Source organism: Oryctolagus cuniculus, chromosome 4 (assembly GCF_051225735.1).
Source record: "Oryctolagus cuniculus isolate XC-2025 breed Fujian yellow rabbit chromosome 4, ASM5122573v1, whole genome shotgun sequence".
Taxonomy (NCBI): domain Eukaryota; kingdom Metazoa; phylum Chordata; class Mammalia; order Lagomorpha; family Leporidae; genus Oryctolagus; species Oryctolagus cuniculus.
Window position 1 is genome coordinate 30,629,361 of NC_142870.1, and position 20,189 is coordinate 30,649,549.

General features: G+C 36.4%; 1 long non-coding RNA gene across 32 annotated transcripts in view; it reads right to left on the reverse strand.

Moving 5' to 3' along the window:
* The window catches only part of LOC103350594 (uncharacterized), a 647,925-nt gene that overhangs the window by 359,162 nt on the left and 268,574 nt on the right, over window positions 1–20,189 (reverse strand). For 28 of the 32 annotated variants that reach the window (XR_016232321.1, XR_016232322.1, XR_016232319.1 and 25 more), the window contains one exon: window positions 8,030–8,078. The exons of the other annotated variants lie outside the window; for them this stretch is intronic. This is a non-coding gene — a long non-coding RNA (uncharacterized LOC103350594). The remainder of the gene's footprint in view (window positions 1–8,029; window positions 8,079–20,189) is intronic. 32 annotated transcript variants of the gene reach the window in all.

Genomic DNA, 20,189 nt, shown 5'->3' on the forward strand with positions numbered 1-20,189 from the left:
CACTGAGGCTTAATGCTATAACGAGTACTCAAACAGTATATTTCACTTTGTGTTTCTATGGGGGTGCAAACGATTGAAATCTTTACTTAATGTACACTAAACTGATCTTCTGTAAAAAAAAAAAAGAAAGAAAAAGAAATTATCAATTCCCAACTTGACTCTCACTGGGATTAAACATGACAATAGGTCTGATCTGATTTCATCATCATTTAAAAAAAATCATCTATTATTTTTCACTTTATGTTTCTGTGTGGGAGCAAACTGTTGAAATACTTACTTAAGGTATACTAAGCTGATCTTCTGTATATTAAGATAATCGAAAATGAATCTTGATGTGAATGGAAGGGGAGAGGGAGTGGGAAAGGGGAGGGTTGTGGGTGGGAGGGACGGTATGGGGGGGGAAGCCATTGTAACACATGAGTCGTACTTTGGAAATTTATATTCATTAAATAAAAGATAAAAAAAAAAGATTTGTCCTTAGATATACAAATTAATCATTACTAAAATGTAAATATGTATGGTGTCTCTTTATATTTCAGAATATTATTAAATCCTTTTGTGATTTTAAAGATAGCTTCTATGATTATTTTCCTCTAATGTAATGTAAAAATGAAGATTATGTTGCAATTATCCAGTTTCTTTAAGAACCGGGTAGGTAAATTTACTAAATATTCAAAATACATAAATTTAGTTGCCATAGATTAAAAAAAAAAAAAAACTGGAATACTTCATCTGTGTTAGTATTTATCCATTAGCTTCGTGTTCTGAATTCCTTGTTGCTATATCAATTGTATATGTTTTGAAATATAAATCTGTATTTGAAATTTAAGTTATAATTTACACTACTCATTGTTCTAACAGACTAAAAAACAAAAATTTATAAAACGTACATAATATGAACAATAACAACAAAAACACTGCACATAAATAATTTGTAATCCATGTAAATCTTTTTTTTTGTAGAAAGCACTCCTGCAGAAGGTAAATAAGCAATCATTCAAAGAATTTACAAAACAATTATTTTCTTATTTTCTGATACAATCCACTTTTAAGCTAACATCTAATAATTATAAGAATATCTACAAAATCTGTAGACATTGTTTTATCTGTATATATCAATGTGTAGTTGGTAATATTTTCTGCAAACTTTCTATTTTATATTAATATAACTCTCTTCATGTGTTAAGCCATGGATTTCAAAGAGTACAATTAATATTATGCACAATTGTGTGTATGTGTGTGCCATTTAGCTCAGTTAGAGCTTGTGGGGAGCAACCCGGACTGGACTGAGTTACTGGAATTAAGACTTATTCTATGCATCTGCTCTCCCACAATATGGCGCTGGGAGAGAAGTAAACAGCTTCCGCACAGCTGCCTCGAGTTCAGCTAATAAACTGTAGGACTTGCTCCTGATTGGAGGAGAGCAGCGTACTCGGCGTGTGGGCAGCCGAGTTGGGATTGGCAGAGGAGGACTATAAAGGAGGAGAGAGACGGCATGCACCGGGAACATCTATGGGGAACATCTAAGGGAACCCGTGCAGCCCCCGAGAAGAGCCGGCCGGCGGTGTGCCGCTCCCCTGCGGAAGTGGGGAATGTGGCCAGGGGGAACTGCCCTTCCACGGAGGTGGAAGGGATAGTAGCCAACCCGGGAAGAACCAGCAGCAAACCCGGGGAAGGCCGAGCAGATGAAAGAACAGCGCAGGGTCCTGTGTTGCTCCTCCACGAAGAGGGGGAGCGACAGAGCTGAACACTGAAAAAAAAAAATTACCCAGGACTAACAGAAAATAATCCTTATCTCAGGATAACCAGGACTGAGAAAAGTAAACTTAGAGTGAACATGCACATTAGGGGACAAAATTTTCATATAATTGATGGGAAATCTTGATTAGGATTTAATTCTTAGAATATAAATAGAAAAAATGAAAATGGGCTTATTTGGCTATAATTTTAACTTAGGTTTTAATTATAATTTATGCAACAATTTTAGGGTGAATAAACCTTGGGTGTTATATATATTATTCTTACAAAACTCTATGTGTCATAACAGCCCACAAAACCTTTACAATATGTTTAACTTTAATAAGGAAAAGACTTGTTTATAAAAAAACATGTGAAATGACCATTGTTTTTCCTAAGGGCATCAATTACTCATTTGAATAACAATGAGGATGGTAATAATGAAAGAAAGGATGCAGAAAACAGCTGACTTTTACATAGCACTTACTAGCCACCAATACAGTTTCCAAGATTATAAGCATGCTACTCTCTCCTGTTGTGTTAAACAAATCAGCACGCAAAGCATCATGATATTCATATCATTCTGCTTAAAGCACCTCCTGCATGCCCATCCATGCTCTGAAGTACCAGGATAAGTGGTGAACCAAATTTACATCTTCTTCTCAGACTATTTTTCATACATACAGTAAAATCTAGAAAATGTAAACCAATTAACATCCTTGACCAAAAGCATCCAGCGGTTTCCCATTTGGCTTAGGAAAAAAAAAAAAAAATCTTGGGCCAGCACTGCGTAGTGGGTAAAGCAGCATCCCATATGGGCACTGCTTCAAGTCCTGGCTGCTCCACTTCCAATCCGGCTTTCTGCTAATGTGCCCAGGGAAGCAGCAGAAGATGCACAAGTGCTTGGGCTCCTGCCATCCACATGGGAGACCCGAAAGAAGCTCCCGATCCTGGCTTTGGATCAGCCCAGTTCCGGCCATCGCAGCCATTTGGGAAATAAACCAGCGGATGGAAGTTCTCTCTCTGGTCTTTTGAGCATGGCTGAAATGCATCACACTACTTTCTGGAAAATTAGCTCTAGGTCTTCCCTCTGCCTATGATGCTCTTCCCCAGATAACTGCCTACAAGTCCTCTTGGTCACCTCTTTCAGGCCAGTTCTCGGATGTGACTAACTCAGGAATATCATCCTCAACCTAAAATAGACAATACCGTCCCCCTGGCCTTCCAGTAAACTTTATTTGATTTCACAATTTGACACTATCAAAACACTATGTTGTATTTGTTTGCTTTTAATGTCTGCCCTGTGCCCTCCACCTGCCCTCAGCACCACTACTAGAATGCAGGAGACATGCTGGCTGATCAATCCTTGTGTCAACTACCTTAACCCTAACCCTTGGCAGAGTGACTAGTGTATACGAATCATTTAATAACTAATGACAGATTGAGTTAAATCATTCTCATTAATTTTTCTCTTCATACATCTCCTGGGCTAAATCTGCCTTACCACACCTTTCACTCCGAATCTAGACGTACAACTAAACATGCACATACATAACACAGACTTCCACACATTCACAACACACATGCATACAGAGATGTTTAAATACCTGTTAAGGGATGATTGTTCAGCCTAGTAGTTAAGATACCAGTTAAGACACTCACATCTCACATTGCAGTACCTGAGACTGGTGCCCAGGTCCACCTGCTGACTCCTCTTTCCTGCTAATGCAGACTCTGGAGGCAACCATGACAGCTCAAGTCACTGGGTCCCTGCCACCCAAGTGGTAGACCTGGGCAGAGTTCCCAGCTCCTGGCTTCATCCCCACCCAGTCCTGGCTGTTGTGAGCATTTGCAGAGTAAACCAAAGGATTGCAACTCTGTCTATCAGGTCCTCTTTCTCTCTACCTCTCAAATATAAAGAAAAACATGCCTTTTTAAGATTTATTTATTTATTTGAGAGGAAGAGCTATAGACAGGAAGAGGAAGAAAAGGTCTTCCATCTGTTGGTTCACTCCTCAAATGTCTGGCACAGCTGTGCCAGATTGGGCCCCTGCCACCCATGCAGGAGATCAGGATGGAATTCCCTGCTCTAGCTTTGGCCTGGCCTAGACTGCTGCTGTGGCCATTTGGGAGTGAAAGGCAGGTGGAAGATAATCTCCATCTCTCTCTTCTCTGTCTGTCTGTCTCTCTCTCTCTCTCTCACACACACACACACACACACACACACACAAAATAAACCTTTAAGCACATTTTAACAAAATGAATAATGAAAACTTATTAACTTGGAAAGCTTCTCAAAAGCATACTCAAATCTTGTTATTCTAATGTGTTAGAATTTAATTTTTAAAAGAAAAATGTTTCCAATGCAAAAATTAAGAGAGCAAAAATCAGATGAGCCTATCCTTATGGTAGATACATCAGCATAATAAATGAAATCTGTAAATATATAACCAACAAGATTTTTGAAATAATGCATAATTTTTTCATAATATTCATTTCTCATGAACTTTTTGATTATCCCTCATATCAATATATCACTATAATATATGTTCTATATCTGTGTAATTGACAACAATATAAAAGGCATATACTACATTAATTTACAGGCTGAATTTACTTATCTAAAGTTCTTGAGAACAGAAACATTTCAAATTTTCGAATATCTACATTTATAAGCTGTCTTGGCAAATGGGACCCAAACCTAAACTCAAAAATCAATTATGTTTCATTTATACTTTACACACAGAATCTCAAGGTAATTTTATGCAACATTTTTAGTGCACCTGTATTTTGACTGTGTCTCATCATTTAAGGTGAAACATGAGATTTTCCATTTGTGGCATCAGGTTAGCACTCAAATAGGTTCAGATTTTGGAGCATTTGTGCCTTTGGAATTTATATTGGGAATGCTCGATCTGTATTTATTTTTATAATACATATATGTAATATATATAACCATCTAATGTCACATGTCATTCTAAACAAAACTGATAGTATTTACATTAGGCAGCATCATTTGCTCTTAAATATTATTTTACCATTGTTCTTTTCCATAAATTATGTTCATTGGAATAAATTCATGGCTTAAATTATTTTGCTGCCTTCATTATACTCCATCATAACGAAAATCCTGGACACTTTAAACCGTTGGTAAAAGGTTAGCAAATCTACTCCCTAGTTCATTCTTTTTTACTGAAGCATGTAGTTTCATAATGTGATTTTTCTCATTGCCTGTGGTGTCTGAAGAATGCAATATTTATGTCACATCATAGTACAGCAGCCTGTGTTTTGCAATGGAGACCAGATATCTCTGGAGATGGATAACACTAGATTAACCAGAGAACACTGTCTACAGTTCACTGAATTACAGTTCACTTCTCATATCTTGATATCTTGCTTTACCACAGGCATCATGGTCATTTTCATAGGATCCGCAGCTAAAACATCACTGAGATTGTAACTTAATATCTTATACTTCATTTGACAGAAAGAATATAAAGACTATCTAGATAATTCTTATTAATATTTTTCTTTAATTAAAAGTTATTGTGCTATAGTAGGAAAAATGATATATAGAGACATGAAGGGATATTCGTGAAAACAAGCTAAAGAGCCATGCTTTTGATTGTGTATAAAAACAAACAACATAAGCCACAACAAACCTTCCTCCCCAACAAAAGAGGCAAACAGAGGCACATAGATGGTTTCAGAGCTAGGAGAAGCTCTTGTGAATGAGATACGGGCACACAGACCACATTCTGACATTGGCTACCTCCAGGAGGTCGATGAGAGAAGGAGGAAATAATTAGAACCTTTATCCTGACATGAGTGTGTATCTGTTTCTAGTTTTACACAGTATTCCTTTTATAATTATGTATGTACATAATTACATATGTTTAACCATTGATATATACTTATATAATTTACTTACATATACTTGTGATTTATTTAAATATCCCTATATAATATATAATTACATATCTATAAAATGTATAATGACATATTATTATATACCAATTTAATTTGTATCTCAATTGCCTAGTTTTTGATTTAAAATTGTTTTTATGTTTCATTTCTGAAGCTGTTATTTTAAAAACAATTTTCTTTATTTTATTTTGAAAGGAAGAGAGAACAGGAGAGAGGCAATTAGAGAGAACCCTCTCATTCACAGAATCACTTCCAAACACCCTAACAACAGGCCCGGAGCAGGCTGAAGCCGGGAGCCAAGACCTCAGACGCATGTCTCCCAACTATTGGAGCCATTACCTGCTGTCTATCCGAGTACCTGTTAGCAGGAAGCTGGAATCAGGGGCAGAACTGGGAGTTGAAATAGGCGCTCAGATATGGGACTCAGGTGTCCCGAGTGTGATCTCAACCTCTACACCAAACATCTGCTCTTATCTGAGGCTACCATTAAATGTACTATTCTGTCACTTGTCTTTGTGGAAGAAATTTTATAACCCATATATATATATATATATATACACACACACACACACAAACACACACACACATATATATATATATTAATGTCAGTATAGCATGGAAATTTGTTTTGTTAAAAATCCCATTTTATTAAAGTACTGGTTAATAATTTGATCAAACTAGACATATTAAATTACTCTAATGAATAATGAGGAAAAGGGCAGCCATTTCCAACAGTGCAATACCTCTAATGTATACAAAAATGTATGGGGTGAGGGGGCTGACGCTGTGCCATAGCAGGTAAAGCTGCTGCCTTCAGTGCTGGCATCCTGTAATGGGCACTGGCTGGAGTCCTGGCGGCTCCACTTCCGATCCAGCTCTCTGCTATGGCCTGGGAAAGCAGTGGAAGATGGCCCAAGTACTTGGGCCCCTGCACCCACGTGGGAGACCCAGAAGAAGCTCCTGGCTCTTGGTTCCAGATCAGCCCAGCTCTGGCTGTTGTGTCCATCTTAGGTGTGAACCAGTGGATGGAAGATTCTCTCCTGCTTTCTCTCTCTCTCTCTCTCTCTCTCTGCCTCTGCCTCTCTGTAACTCTGTCTTTTAAATAAATAAATCTAAAAAAATAAAGAATTTTATAGGCCGGCCCCACGGCTCACTAGGCTAATCCTCCGCCTGCAGCGCCAGCACTCCAGGTTCTAGCCCCGTTGGGGTGTCAGTTCTGTCCCGGTTGCACCTCTTCCAGTCCAGCTCTCTGCTGTGACCCGGGAGTGCAGTGGAGGTGCAGTACTTGGGCCCTGCACCCGCATGGGAGACCAGGAGAAGCATCTGGCTCCTGGCTTCGGATCCTTGCAGCGTGCCGGCCCTAGTGGCCATTTGAGGGGTGAACCAACGGAAGGAAGACCTTTCTCTGTCTCTCTGTCTCTCTCTCTCACTGTCTAACTCTGCCTGTCAAAAAAAATTTATAAAAAATGCATGGGGGCTAAAAAGAAATTGTAATAAAAGGCATTAATAGTCATGGTTTGGGGGCCGGCGCTGTGGCACAGTGGGTGCCAGTTTGAGACCCAGCTGCTCCACTTCCAATCCAACTCTCTGCTATGGCCTGGGAAAGCAGTAGAGGATGGCTCAAGTCCTTGGGCCCCTGCACCCACCTGGGAGACCTGGAGGAGGCTCCTGGCTCCTGGCTTCAGATCAGCACAGCTCTGGCCTTTGTGGCCATTTGGGGAGTGAACCATCGGATGGAAGACTCTCTCTCTCTCTCTGCCTCTCTTTTCTCTGTGTTACGCTGACTTTCAAATAAATAAATAAATCTTTAAAAAATATGTATGACTATATTCCATAAATTAAAAAAAAAATCATGGTTTGAAACAACTATGATGTTTAAATAATAGATACAAATATATTACTTGCAAGAGTCATCTAATTGCAATAATAAAGAGTTATCATACTTGTTTTATTTGGTTTAAAAATAGATCTTCTGACTGACAAAGTTTAGATCTCGCATAAATATAATTTTCAGCATAGTAGAAACAGAATATATTAATGTTATTATAATAACATTGAAATCACAAAAACATTTGAACCAAAAGGAAAGACTCTAAGGAAAAAAGGGACATTAAATTAAGAAGAGAATTTCTTTTGTTTACTTCTCTCAAAAGTAGGACTTTGCTGCAATTTGACAAATTCAAAAATTATTTAATAGCAAAGTTGAGTAAAAGATCATTGCCTTTATACAAATAGTTTAAGGTCTAGGGGTTCCACTCATATTCTAGTCCCTACACTAGCATAAAAAGTAGAATGTAAAAATGTCTTCAAATGAGTATGGTGTGCAATAGTACAATATTAAAACTGTACGCCTTTCAAAACTTACTGTTATTTTGGAGTCATCTCCTGACAATGCCATTTTAATAATCAATAGTCTGAAAGGAAAAGAAAGAGATCAAGACATAATTACTATTACCTATTTCTAGGAAATAAAATATATCCAAAGTGTTTGTTTCACATTTATTCTTAAAATCAAACATCTTTATTAAAATAAGATTAAATATTTCACCTTCAAGTCTTAACAGGTAAAATTACCTTCCCTATCATTGAAACAGTCATCCACTTGGATCCCTAATACATACTGTGCAATGTCACAAACACCAGTAAAGTGCCTTCGTTGTTGGAATGTTTTCGCAGATTGAGAACATGTTAATTTTAAGCATCAAAATTCATAGTGAAATTAACAAAACAGTAAACAAGTACAGCCACAGCAAAGCCCCCATGATGTCAAACTGCACTGTTTCCATTTACATACTACCACAAATATTTTTGAGACAAAGTACTGTCATGTGGGTGAGCACAATGATGTTATCAATCAGCTTGCTTACTATGTAAATTTACAAACATTTTTAAATCAAAAGAGTTATTAGTGAAACACTTTCTAAATAGTTTTATTTTATATACTAATTTGAAGCATATCATAAAAAGTTTAATTTCTAAGAGTATACTTCAATACCTTTTCCAACTTTTCTAGTAATATTTTAAATAAATCATATTTTAGATGTTCTGTTTACCATTCATTTCTAACTTTCTGTCATAGCCATACAGAAATTATTTGTCCATAACAGTAACTAAAGGAATTTGAAATGAGATGAGGATTTTGGAAAACATATGCTTCCTGGTGAGGTTTCACAAATCATATTCCAGCTCTGTGAGAAGCTACAAATATTAACGAAATGATTGATGAGCTACTCAAGTTTTTCAAACAGCAGAATATTCACGTCGGCAGTGGAAGGAATGTTTTCCAGTGCTGACCTAATTCACTCAGGGTTGGCAAAAATTTTGGAAACTAAAACATTAAGGAAGGCTATTGCTAGCCTCCTCTCCAGACCATGAATATGCAGAAAGAGGAAACCAGAATTGAAAATAACAAGCCGATGTTTTAAGATTTTCATTTTAAACTGATGTAATTTTTGTTTAAAAACCCTATAAAATAGTTTAATTACAATTATATTGATACATGTATTTTTTTGCATATTTGTTTCAAGACCTTATGATTATCTATACACTGGGTAGTGAAGTAAATTATTTAATTATTAAGAATAAAATCTAGAGTAAATCATTAAAAGTCATGTACCCTTTTTTTGGTTAGTTGGGACATCAGTGTATCAATTTTGTTTATTTTTTCAAAAAAAATTTCAAAGATATTTGTTCTTTTAGCTTCTATTTTGCTTATTTCTCCTCTAATTTGAATTATTTCTTTCCCCCTACTAATTTTGTGTTTGATTGTTCTTAAGGTACGTTGTTAGATCATTTTGATGCCTTTCTAATTTTTTGATGTAGGCATTAACTATAAACTTTCCTCCAAAAATCCAAAAATAATAAATGCTGGTGAGGATGTGGGGAAAAAGGTAACTTAATGCACTGTTAGTGGGAATGTAAACTAATACAACCATAATGGAAGACAGTATAGAGATTCCTTAGAAAGTAGAAAATAGTTCTACCTTATGACCCAACCATCTCACTCCTGGCAATTTACCCAAGTGAAATGAAATCAACATATAAAAGAGTTACTTAAACCCAGATTTGTTATTTGTTTATTGCAGCTTAATTCATAGTAGCTGAGATAAAGAATCAACCCTGTCGTCCATTAACTGATGAATGGACAAAGAAAATGTGGTATATATACACTATGGAATACTACTCAACCATGTAAGAAAAAAGATATCAATTCTTTTGCAACAAAATGGATGTAACTGAAACCATCATGCCTAGTGAAATAAGCCAGACTCAAAAAAGACAAATACCATATTTTTCTGATACGTAGTAATTAATACAGAATTGAAAAAATCTATATGAACAAAATGGACAGCTTGAGATTTGATTGTTGTCTTTAGCCCTTGTTTACATTCCTGTGGAACTGTAGTCTTTCTATTTTTCTACTTGCTAAATATTATGGTTAGTGGTGAATTAAGCCTGTGGTTACAGAGTGCACTGAAATTATGTTTTTGCAAAAACTGAAGAGAAAAAAGGAAGGAAGGAGAGGGATTGAGGGAGGGAGGGAGAGAAGTATGATTATCTTCTTAGAAACATACCTATGAAACATGAAATCTGTTCTTTTTATGTTAATCAAAAATTTAAGAAACCATGGTAAATCTGAATCTGTTAAATTCAACAATGTAAGTTTCTGGATAGTTTCATTGCTTTGTCCTACTAACATATAAGAGAGCAAATAGGAGAAAATAAAAATCCATGTTAATTCTGTTAGTGTCTCTGATTTACTTTAAAATGATCAAGTAGGTAGGGTCTGCGGTATATAATTTACCTTAGAATCAGTTGGTTATAATTTGAAGAAATCTATTCAGGGTTCCATTCTCTGGGTTGATTAAAACTCCCAAGTTCCCAATCAATTGTTTGTACTCTAAGGATAACTATGACAAATGCTTCAATTTTCCACACATTGCATTTTGAAATTTCATATGAGCAATTTACAAAAGATTGTAACAAATTTTTTAATTGATTAGAACAGTGATGACTGATGTGTGTGACTGACTAGAAATGCTGAGTAAGTGCTACCTCATTGTGTGAACAAAGTGTAAAAATCCCAGGGTAAAGGTCTGGCATATTTAAACTGGCATCCTAGACCTGTACTCTGATTTATTAACTACTCCTCAAGGTAGAAGGAGAATCCTTGGGGCTAGCACTGTGGTGCAGTGGGTTAAAGCCCCAGCCTGCAGTGCCAGCATCCCATATGGGTGCCAGTTCGTGTCCCGGCTGCTCCACTTCCTATCCAGCTCTCTGCTATGGCCTGGGAAAGCAGTTGAAGATGGCCCAAGTTCTTGGGCCCCTGCACCCACGTGGAAGACCTAGAAGAAGCTCCTGGCTCCTGGCTTCAGATTGGCGCAGCTCCGACTGTTGCGGCCATCTGGGTAGTGAACCAGCGGAATGGAAGACCTGTCTCTCTCTGTCTCTACCTCTCTCTCTAATACTGTCTTTCAAATAAATAATAAAGCATTATTTTTTTTAAAAAAAAAGCAGAATCCTTTACCCATTTACCCACAAGAAGGCTCACTGCTCCTTAATGCCCCTTAATGACACCGCATTTCTCTACACCACGCCTTTCCTACAGAGTGCAGAACGGCATGCCTGAAAGGATGGAGAGCAGGGACCACGCCTGGATTATTGGAATAGACTGTTTGGTTTTGCACTTGGTTGCTAACAAAAATTCATACCTTTGCAGAAATTGGTCTGTAACTCATATGGTTTTGCTATTTGTTTTGTCTTGTTATTTATTTTTGTTCATTTAAAAATGATTGTTTGTGATTACTGTCTATCGGGGAGAGAGATGCAGTTTATCTATATTGGCAATTGTTGAGAAAGGGAAATACACAGAGCTAGTGCTTTTATTGTTTAATTTTTAAGATTTATATATTTATTTTTTTATTTGAAAGAGAGAAACCCAATTACTTGAATCATCAATGTTGACTACTAAGATCTGTATTGGCAGAAATCTGGAGTCGGGAGTGATAGCCAGGTATCAGACCCAAGCACTGTAATGTTGGATGTGAGAGTGTTAAGTGCTAGACAAAATGCCTGCTCCCATTTTTATTTTTAAATCAAACCATCTGGCAATGAAGTCCATTTTTACACCAAATCTTTGAAGTACTTTCATATATGCCTGGCCTTTGAATAAATGGCACCCAATCAGGAAATTCTACCTTGAACATCTGATGTGAAACAGCAAAAAATGACCTTCATTCTCTAATCTTCCACTTTGCTTGTTTTTCCTTATAGCACTTCTTATCACCTGACATTTATACTCATCAGTAGATAATTAATACTATCAATATTTATTATTGTTATCTCCTTAAGGGTGCATGGCTATATTCCCAGTTCCTGTGGCAGTGTCCATCATATAATAAACTAATAAAATTGTATTGACTAATGAGACATACAATATGCAAACAAATAAAGAAGGTAATCCTAGATAATGGAAAATGCCATAAAGCAAATAAAGGAGGGTGGTGAGTGACTAGTTGAGGGTCGGGAGCCGTGGGTATCAAGAGGTGATGTTTAATCCAGGGTCAGGAGGATGATGTAATCAGTACAGTCTGCACATGACTATAACTTCATTACAGTGAAGAAGAAAAGCAGCCACTTGGCAGATGATTTTAGGGTTTTTAAAAAGACCTGGTCAAATAAATCACTTTTTGCAAGATGCCTAAATTGTGACAGAAATAGGTGAGAGGAAGAACCTAAATATGTGAGCCAAATTACTCCCTTCTTGGCATTGGTTTATGTTGAGTGACGGGGGCATCCTGTCCCAGTGTTCACATAGCACACCCTGATGTGTTCACAAAGCACGCCCTGAGTCTTGAAGTGATGGAGAGAAAATATGATGTTTCATTTCAAGGAGAAGGAAAAGAGACAGAAAGGATTCTGTCTCCAATTCTTCACCACAAAGAGGGAGAAGAAGGGGCATGAGAAATTTCCAGGAGAAACATTTATGTTTGGATGGGCCTTTACTCTTTAAAGTTTGTGTGTTGAACTGTATTACCGTATTTATCTTTTTCCATACCTTGGCAGACTTTATAAGGAGAAAGGCCTGGAGAAAGATCTTTTTCAAGGCAAAAGACTGGCAAGTTAGGGATGAGACCTGGCATCCAGGTGTCTTCTCAGGCCATTGCATCTTGTCCGTTATGTTCCTCTGCCTGGATGAATATTGGCATACAGTTACTTGGAGGCTGCCAATCTACTTTATCTGAATGGTGCTTCTGACAGTTGATTTTCATTTATATTCCATAGATATGAATTAAACGTTGACTTGGACTGCATGGCAGGAAGGCCAATGGTGACATTAACTTGCAAAGGCTCACTAAAGACTCCCAAGTAATGTACAAACTCCTATAGCTGAAATCCAAGCCTTCATGGTCGACTGCAATAGCAGGATCTAGCATCATCTCATATAATTGTAAGACCTTGGTGCCCACCCTGGGCAGGATGTCCCAGTCACTCAACATAAACCAAAGCCAAGAAGGGAGCAATTTGTCCCACATATATATGTTCTTCCTCTCATCTATTTCTGTCACAATTTAGGCATCTTGCAAGAAGCCTTTCACAAGTGTTTCAAATTTGTTGTGATTTTTCCTCTTTAAATTCTTTCTTATGAAAACACTCATATCCTGGTAAGTGATGTAATTATTTGAAGAATTACTAAATACCCCATTTCCTATTCAAAATGTAAATAATTTGAAAAATAAAGCAGTGCCTTCTGTGTCTTTTCCAAATTTGTATTCTTTTTTATAGAAAATCTGACATTCGTGGAAATTGGCGGATCTTTGTGGAATTAAAGACAATTTATCCAAAAAGAACCAACTCAACCTTCAGATCAGTGCTTCCAACACTCCGTTGAAGGATGAAGGAAAAGATCTGGAAGCTACAGAGCATACAGTAAAGTCAATTAACAAAATGACTTGAGATAATGAAGAAAAGTAGAAGCAAATGGAAGGGATCAGCTGTATCAGCAGCATCTGGCATAATGCCTTGGGCACAGTAGGTATATCAAAAATGCCTGTTGAATGAATAAATGAATGAATGAACAGGAAGAGAATAAAGAGCTGTTGGAAGGGGACCTTAAAACTGGGTCAAGCATTTTAACCTAAATGCACAACGTCCAATATAGCTATTGATATGAAATATACTACACAAGAATCAGAGGAAATAACTGGTGATATTGCCTCCTCATATTCTTTGGTTGGAAAGAACTATGCTAATGAATTTAATTTGAAGTACAGGAAAGATCTGTGAGTAGACAAAAGAAATAATATTCTGCCCATTTTCTTAATAGGGAGCAAGAAGTTTAGGTCTCTAAGTTAAGATAAAATCAGGACAGTCAAAATTTGAACCCAAGTCTCCAAACTCCTTGACATTCTGTGATGCACAGGCCAGATGTACTATTACTCCTTGGAATCTTTCAGAAATGCAGAACATCTTACTCCACCCCAGATGCCTGAATATCAACATCTCTAGGTTCCTCCAATGTGAACGTAGGTGCTTAATTGATATAAAACTTGATATAAATGTGTGTCTTCAACTATGTACGTGTGTGCATGTGTGTGTGCATGTGTGTACCCAAGGAATTTTCAAAAAGATTAATGGAGAAAGCATATTATCAAAAAAACTATGCATGGATTTCAAAAATTTTCTGCACTGAAATCAATTTATTATTTAACCCTATTTTACATGAACTTTTTGAAGTAACCCATGCCTCCTCATGTAGCAGTAGAAAACGCATCAGAGAAAAATGTTACTGTTATTTAGTAAAATTAAAGATTGCTATAAATGACATTTCTGTATAATATAAACATAACACATATAAACATAAATAATCCCTAACATTAAATGATAATTTATATAATAATAAATATGAATTAGTAAGAAATACAGTTTAGGTTCATAGATCTAGCCCTTGAAAAATAGGTAGAGCCATGAGTCTCTTTTTAATTAAAGCAAAATGCAGCAATTTGATGGTAAAAAAATGAAGATGTTTTCAATCATTTCTCTGAGAGAAAAAGAATACAAAAAGGAACACTAAGTAATATAACAAGCACAATAAGTGGCATCCATCTGTAAAAACAAAGTATTGAGAGATATTTATTTCAACACATGTTAATATTAAGGGGTCTGCATACACACACAGACACACAACAGCTAAGAATGGATTTGATGCCCAACAAAAATATGCAGGTTGTGACACATTAATTAAGGGAAATTGGTTTCAGTGATTTTATATGAGCAATAATAAACAACCATTTTTTTTTTTTTGAAAAGCAGAACAATCTGGAACTTAGACCATTATACACATGCACAGCCTCATGGCTCAGATAAAAGAAGGATTTGGAAAATCACTCTACCTATAAGAAGGGAGAAAGATTGTTTTTATTTTGCACTTTTTAAAGTAAAGACAATGCATTTTTAAAAATGTGGATGAAAATTCAGGTTAGGGGAGATGGCATGAAGGTATATGGAAACTCTTTATTACTACACCACAGTTTTTCTTTTGTAAGTTTAAAACGATTCTGAAAGAAAACATTAAAAAAAATCCAGAGCTGAGTTTCACACTCAGTTACCATCTTTCCACTGTGAAAGTTATGTACATATTTAAGAATTTTTCCCATTGCCATATCTGTTTTGTTTTACCTTAGTAAAAATGTAAAGAGAACAAAAGACAAGAGATTGTGTGTGGAAGGTAGTTTGGAAAGATGTTCCAAAGAGAAGGATATACCTACAAGAGAGCACGTCAGCTCTGAAGAAACAAATTAAAATATTTAGATGAAAAATTTTAAAAAATATTTTGGGATCAAAAGGAGAGACTGTTTCTTTAAAAAAAAACTAAAGGATTATTTTTCTATCTAAAATTGAAAGAAAATGCACTTACCAGTTCAGATTATCTATGAACAATAAAAATATTTTCATTTAATACCTGTCACAAAATAGGTCATTTAGAAAACTTTTATGGTTAAAGATTTTGCATTTGCATTAAAATCTATTCAAATTTAGGAAGCATTTTTTGAAAGAAAGAAGAGTTCCAGGTTTTCTAGCACACAGAAGTTAATTGTCCAGCGCTATAATTCTCTGTATGTTCCCAATATGATTGATAGAGTGAAATATGAAGTCTTTTACAATTTTGTATTGGTTTTAGAATTTCCAGAAGTATAACATACATGCACTTCAAAAAGTTTGTGGTTCATAAAATTAAAAAGTAAGTTTATTTTGGTGCAAAGAATTTTGTAATCCATGCATACAAAGGATCCTCAATGTTCATGGAAAATGCATATTATAATAAAACTGAGCATGGATTTCAAAACATTTTGCACCAATAATTTTTTTATCTTTTTTTATTTTTTTAACTTTTATTTAATGAATATAAATTTCCAAAGTACAGCTTATGGATTACAATGGCTTCCCCCCCATAATGTCCCTCCCATCTGCAACCCTCCCCTTTCTTACTCCCTCTCCCCTTCCATTCACATCAAGATTCATTTTCGATTCTCTTTATATACAGAAGATCAGTTTAGCATACATTAAGTAGAGATTTCAACAGTTTGCTCCCATACAGAAACATAAAGTGAAAAATACTGTTTGAGTACTAGTTATAGCATTAAATCTCAATGTACAGCACACTAAGGATAAAGATCCTACATGAGGAGTAAGTGCACAGTGACTCCTGTTGTTGACCTAACAAATTGACACTCTTGTTTATGGCATCAGAAATCACCCTAGGCTCTTGTCATGAGCTGCCAAGGCTATGGAAGCCCCCTGAGTTCACCGACTCTGATCATATTTAGACAAGGCCATGGTCAAAGTGGAAGTTCTCTCCTCCCTTCAGAGAAAGGTACCTCCTTCTTTGATGACCCGTTCTTTCCACTGGGATCTCACTCAGGAGATCTTTCATTTAGGGGTGTTTTTTTTTCCCCCAGAGTGTCTTGGCTTTCCATGCCTGAAATACTCTCATGGGCTTTTCAGCTGGATCCGCATGCCTTAAGGGCTGATTCTGAGTCCAGAGTGCTGTTTAGGACATCTGCCATTCTATGGGTCTGCTGTGTATCTCACTTCCCATGTTGGATCGTTCTCTCCCTTTTTGATTCTATCAGCTAGTATTTGCAGACACTATTCTTGTTTATGTGATCCCTTTGGTTCTTAGTCCTATCATTATGATCAATTGTGAACAGAAATTGATCACTGGGACTAGTGAGATGGCATTGGTACATGCCACCTTGATGGGATTGAATTGGAATCCCCTGGTATGTTTCTAACTCTACCGTTTGAGGTAAGTCAGCTTGAGCATGTCCCAAATTGCACATCTCAAGTTGATTTTGCATGTTTGTTTGTTTATTTAGAGATGTCATCCACTGGTTCAATCCACAAAGGTTTGCAACAGCCATTTTTCAGTTGAGGCAAGAAGTAGGAGCCAGATGCTGCGAATGCAATCCAGGTCTCCCAAGTTGTTGCCAATAACCCAATTATTTGAGCCATTACCACTGCCTCCCAGGGTCTGCACTGGATGGGAAGCTGGAGTCAGGAGTCAGAGCCTAGAAGTAAACTAGGTACATCAAAGTGGGATGTAGGCACTTTAGTGGCTTGGATGACCAGGTGCCCCCTCCATGAACTTTTTAAAGTATCCTCATAATAGTGTGTTCAAATGATGCTTTTACAACTACAAAAGACTTACCCAATCTGCAGTCAAACACATACTTCCTACATGCACCAATTATCATCTAAGCTGAATGCCTGAGGTTTAGTTAATTATATTTATCTTACGACAATGGTGCCGTATGATTTGAGAATGAACTTTATGTGTAATACTTCTTTGTACTTACAAACAGAAAGCACAGCTAGTTCATATAATTTTTTTTCCATTACTCTTCTCAAAAATTATTCAGTTACTTTTCTGTATTGAAAGGTAGAGAGACAGAGACAGAGACCTGTCATCCACTGGTTTCCTTCCCCAAATACCAACAAGAGCCAGTGTGGGATGGGACCAGGCCAAAACCAGGATTCTGGATCCCAGTCTGATCATCCCACAGAGGTGGCAGGGACCCAAATACTTGACTCATTTCCATTACCTCTAAGGGTGAAGGTGGAAAAGTGGAGACACCTGGAATCATAGCAGGCACTCTCCTATAGGATGCATGCATCCCAGGCAGTGTCCATCAGCTGAACCAAACACCTGCCTCTCACTTACTCTTAATGACTGTATTAAGGATCATATCCTTGCCACCTTAGGTCTAGCATTCATAATTGCATTTATGAATATGGTGTTTTCAGGGATACCCCAACATGTATTATGTGATGAAAGTTAACTCCAGAGAATATATAAGATTCTGGGATTCAACTTGAAGAATCTTTGGACTTCATGGCATGGATCATTTGACTTAAAGTGGACAGAGTTACATTCAGATGCCTTTCTCTCATGATAGTAGCACATTTAAGCTGCTTTCTTCTCAGATATGACTGTGAGCTCTACAGAGTAAAGAGCATGCAATGGTCATGTTTTTGTTCTCTAGTTAATAGACAATTACTAAATTAAATAATTTGTGGGTCATATATAAACTAAGTCCATAGTGTCTGGGGTGCCTATGTCTGGCAAGATACATTAAAACCATATTACAAATATTCCTAATTATTGTCACAAAGTGAACCTCAGAGACCATTCAAAATAGGCCACCATAGAACTCATTCCTCTAAGAAATATGATCAAGAAAGAATCTGTTCATGACTGTAAGCCATTTTTTAAAATTTAGTCATATATTTGCTTATAATCCAACCATTGTTAGAGATTTTACCTACAACATAATCCTTAGTACTTTAGTACATAAAAGATCAGTTGGGAATTCAGTGGCTTTTCTGTCAAACTTGTGTATTTCAAGGAAGACATTAGGCTCAGCAGTTTTGAGATGCTGCTTAGGCAATCGACATCCCATATTGTGGTCTCTGAGTTGGAGGTCCAGCTGTGCTTCCTATCCAGCTTCCTACTATTGTACACTTGGGGACGCAGGAAAATGATGGCTCAATTATGTGGGCCCCCACCATCCACAATGGAGACATGGAATGAGTCCTGACTTCAACCTGATCCAGCCTTGACTATTGCAGGTATTTGAGGAGTGAAGCAACAGATCGAAGCACTCTCTCTCTCACTCTCTCTCTCTCATAAAAAAGTTAATGTTTTTCAATTTCTTTATTCATAGATTTTTCCATTTTTGTTTGCCTTCTGGTTATCTCATCCAAGATATCAAAGGTTCATACCTGTAATAAAATGCCTAAAATTAAATGATATGAAATACTCAAGTACAAATTTCTTGAATATTCTTCACATTAGTTTTGTAGAAACTCAAAGGTAATAAAATAGGGGCAAGTTAAAGACACATTGAAACAATGCCTGGCAATTTTCAGAACTCTATTGTAAGGATCTTACTTAGATATGATTAGACAATTGCAAATCAGAGTATATCAATGTTATGATAGAAAGGGTATTTATGATAAACATAGATGTTTACCCAGGTAAATTAGAGAAATCAGCATGGTAAAATTTACAGGTTTTTGATATAATAGCTAAATTTAAAAAAGAGAGTAAGTGATAGTTTCCCACGACAGTCCCTCTGATATGCTTAATCTTCCTAACTGGTTTAAGTAGTTTGTAGTTTAGATAGTTTGATGAATAGAAAACCTCTACACTTGTTAACCTCTTAGTGATCATAACTAACCTAAAAAGAGGGATTCAGAGAGGAAATTAAGACACATTGTGCTATTAAATTTTCAACAACCAGTTTAAAATAGGAAAAACACAAATGCCCAAATAGGTAGCAAATACTATGCTGTAAATACTCTGTCATAGCTAGTTTCCAGTTAAGAAATAATGTCACAGAGAATGGAGTTTAGGAAGACAGAGTTAAAATCCACTCACTCAATCTGGTTTATGTCAGCTTCAGCAAATCAATGAAATTAGTTCAGATTTAGTTAATAAGTCTTTCATGAAAAAAGTGAAATAATTTTGTGAAATGGTATCAACTATATGCTCTTCTTAGAAACATACAATATACACTAGTCTTGTGAATGTCTTAAAAGCTAGCAAACATAAGAAGTCTCTTTCACATTGTTTAGTATACCAGCTCCTCATACTTATTTCTCCTGGTTTTTATACCCTAGAGCACATAACATCTTGAAGAATGATTTTTCATGGAACTTGATTTCAAAAATATGAAATATACATACTTTTAGTCTCTCCTATACTTTTAGTCTCATTGGATATTTAGTACACATTGGGTAATTACAGATTACTGACAACAAGTACTTGTTTGCATAAACAGATCATGAGAAAATGGTTTAAAATAGTACACAAGTAAATACAGGTGATTCTATTATTTTTTTTTTGTGAAAATGGATCATTTTCTAGATAACAGTTCCATTGGTGCAACCATAGCTTTATTCATTTCTTATAGAGACTTATTGAACATATACTGTATTCAAAGCACTCCAGATGCTAAGGT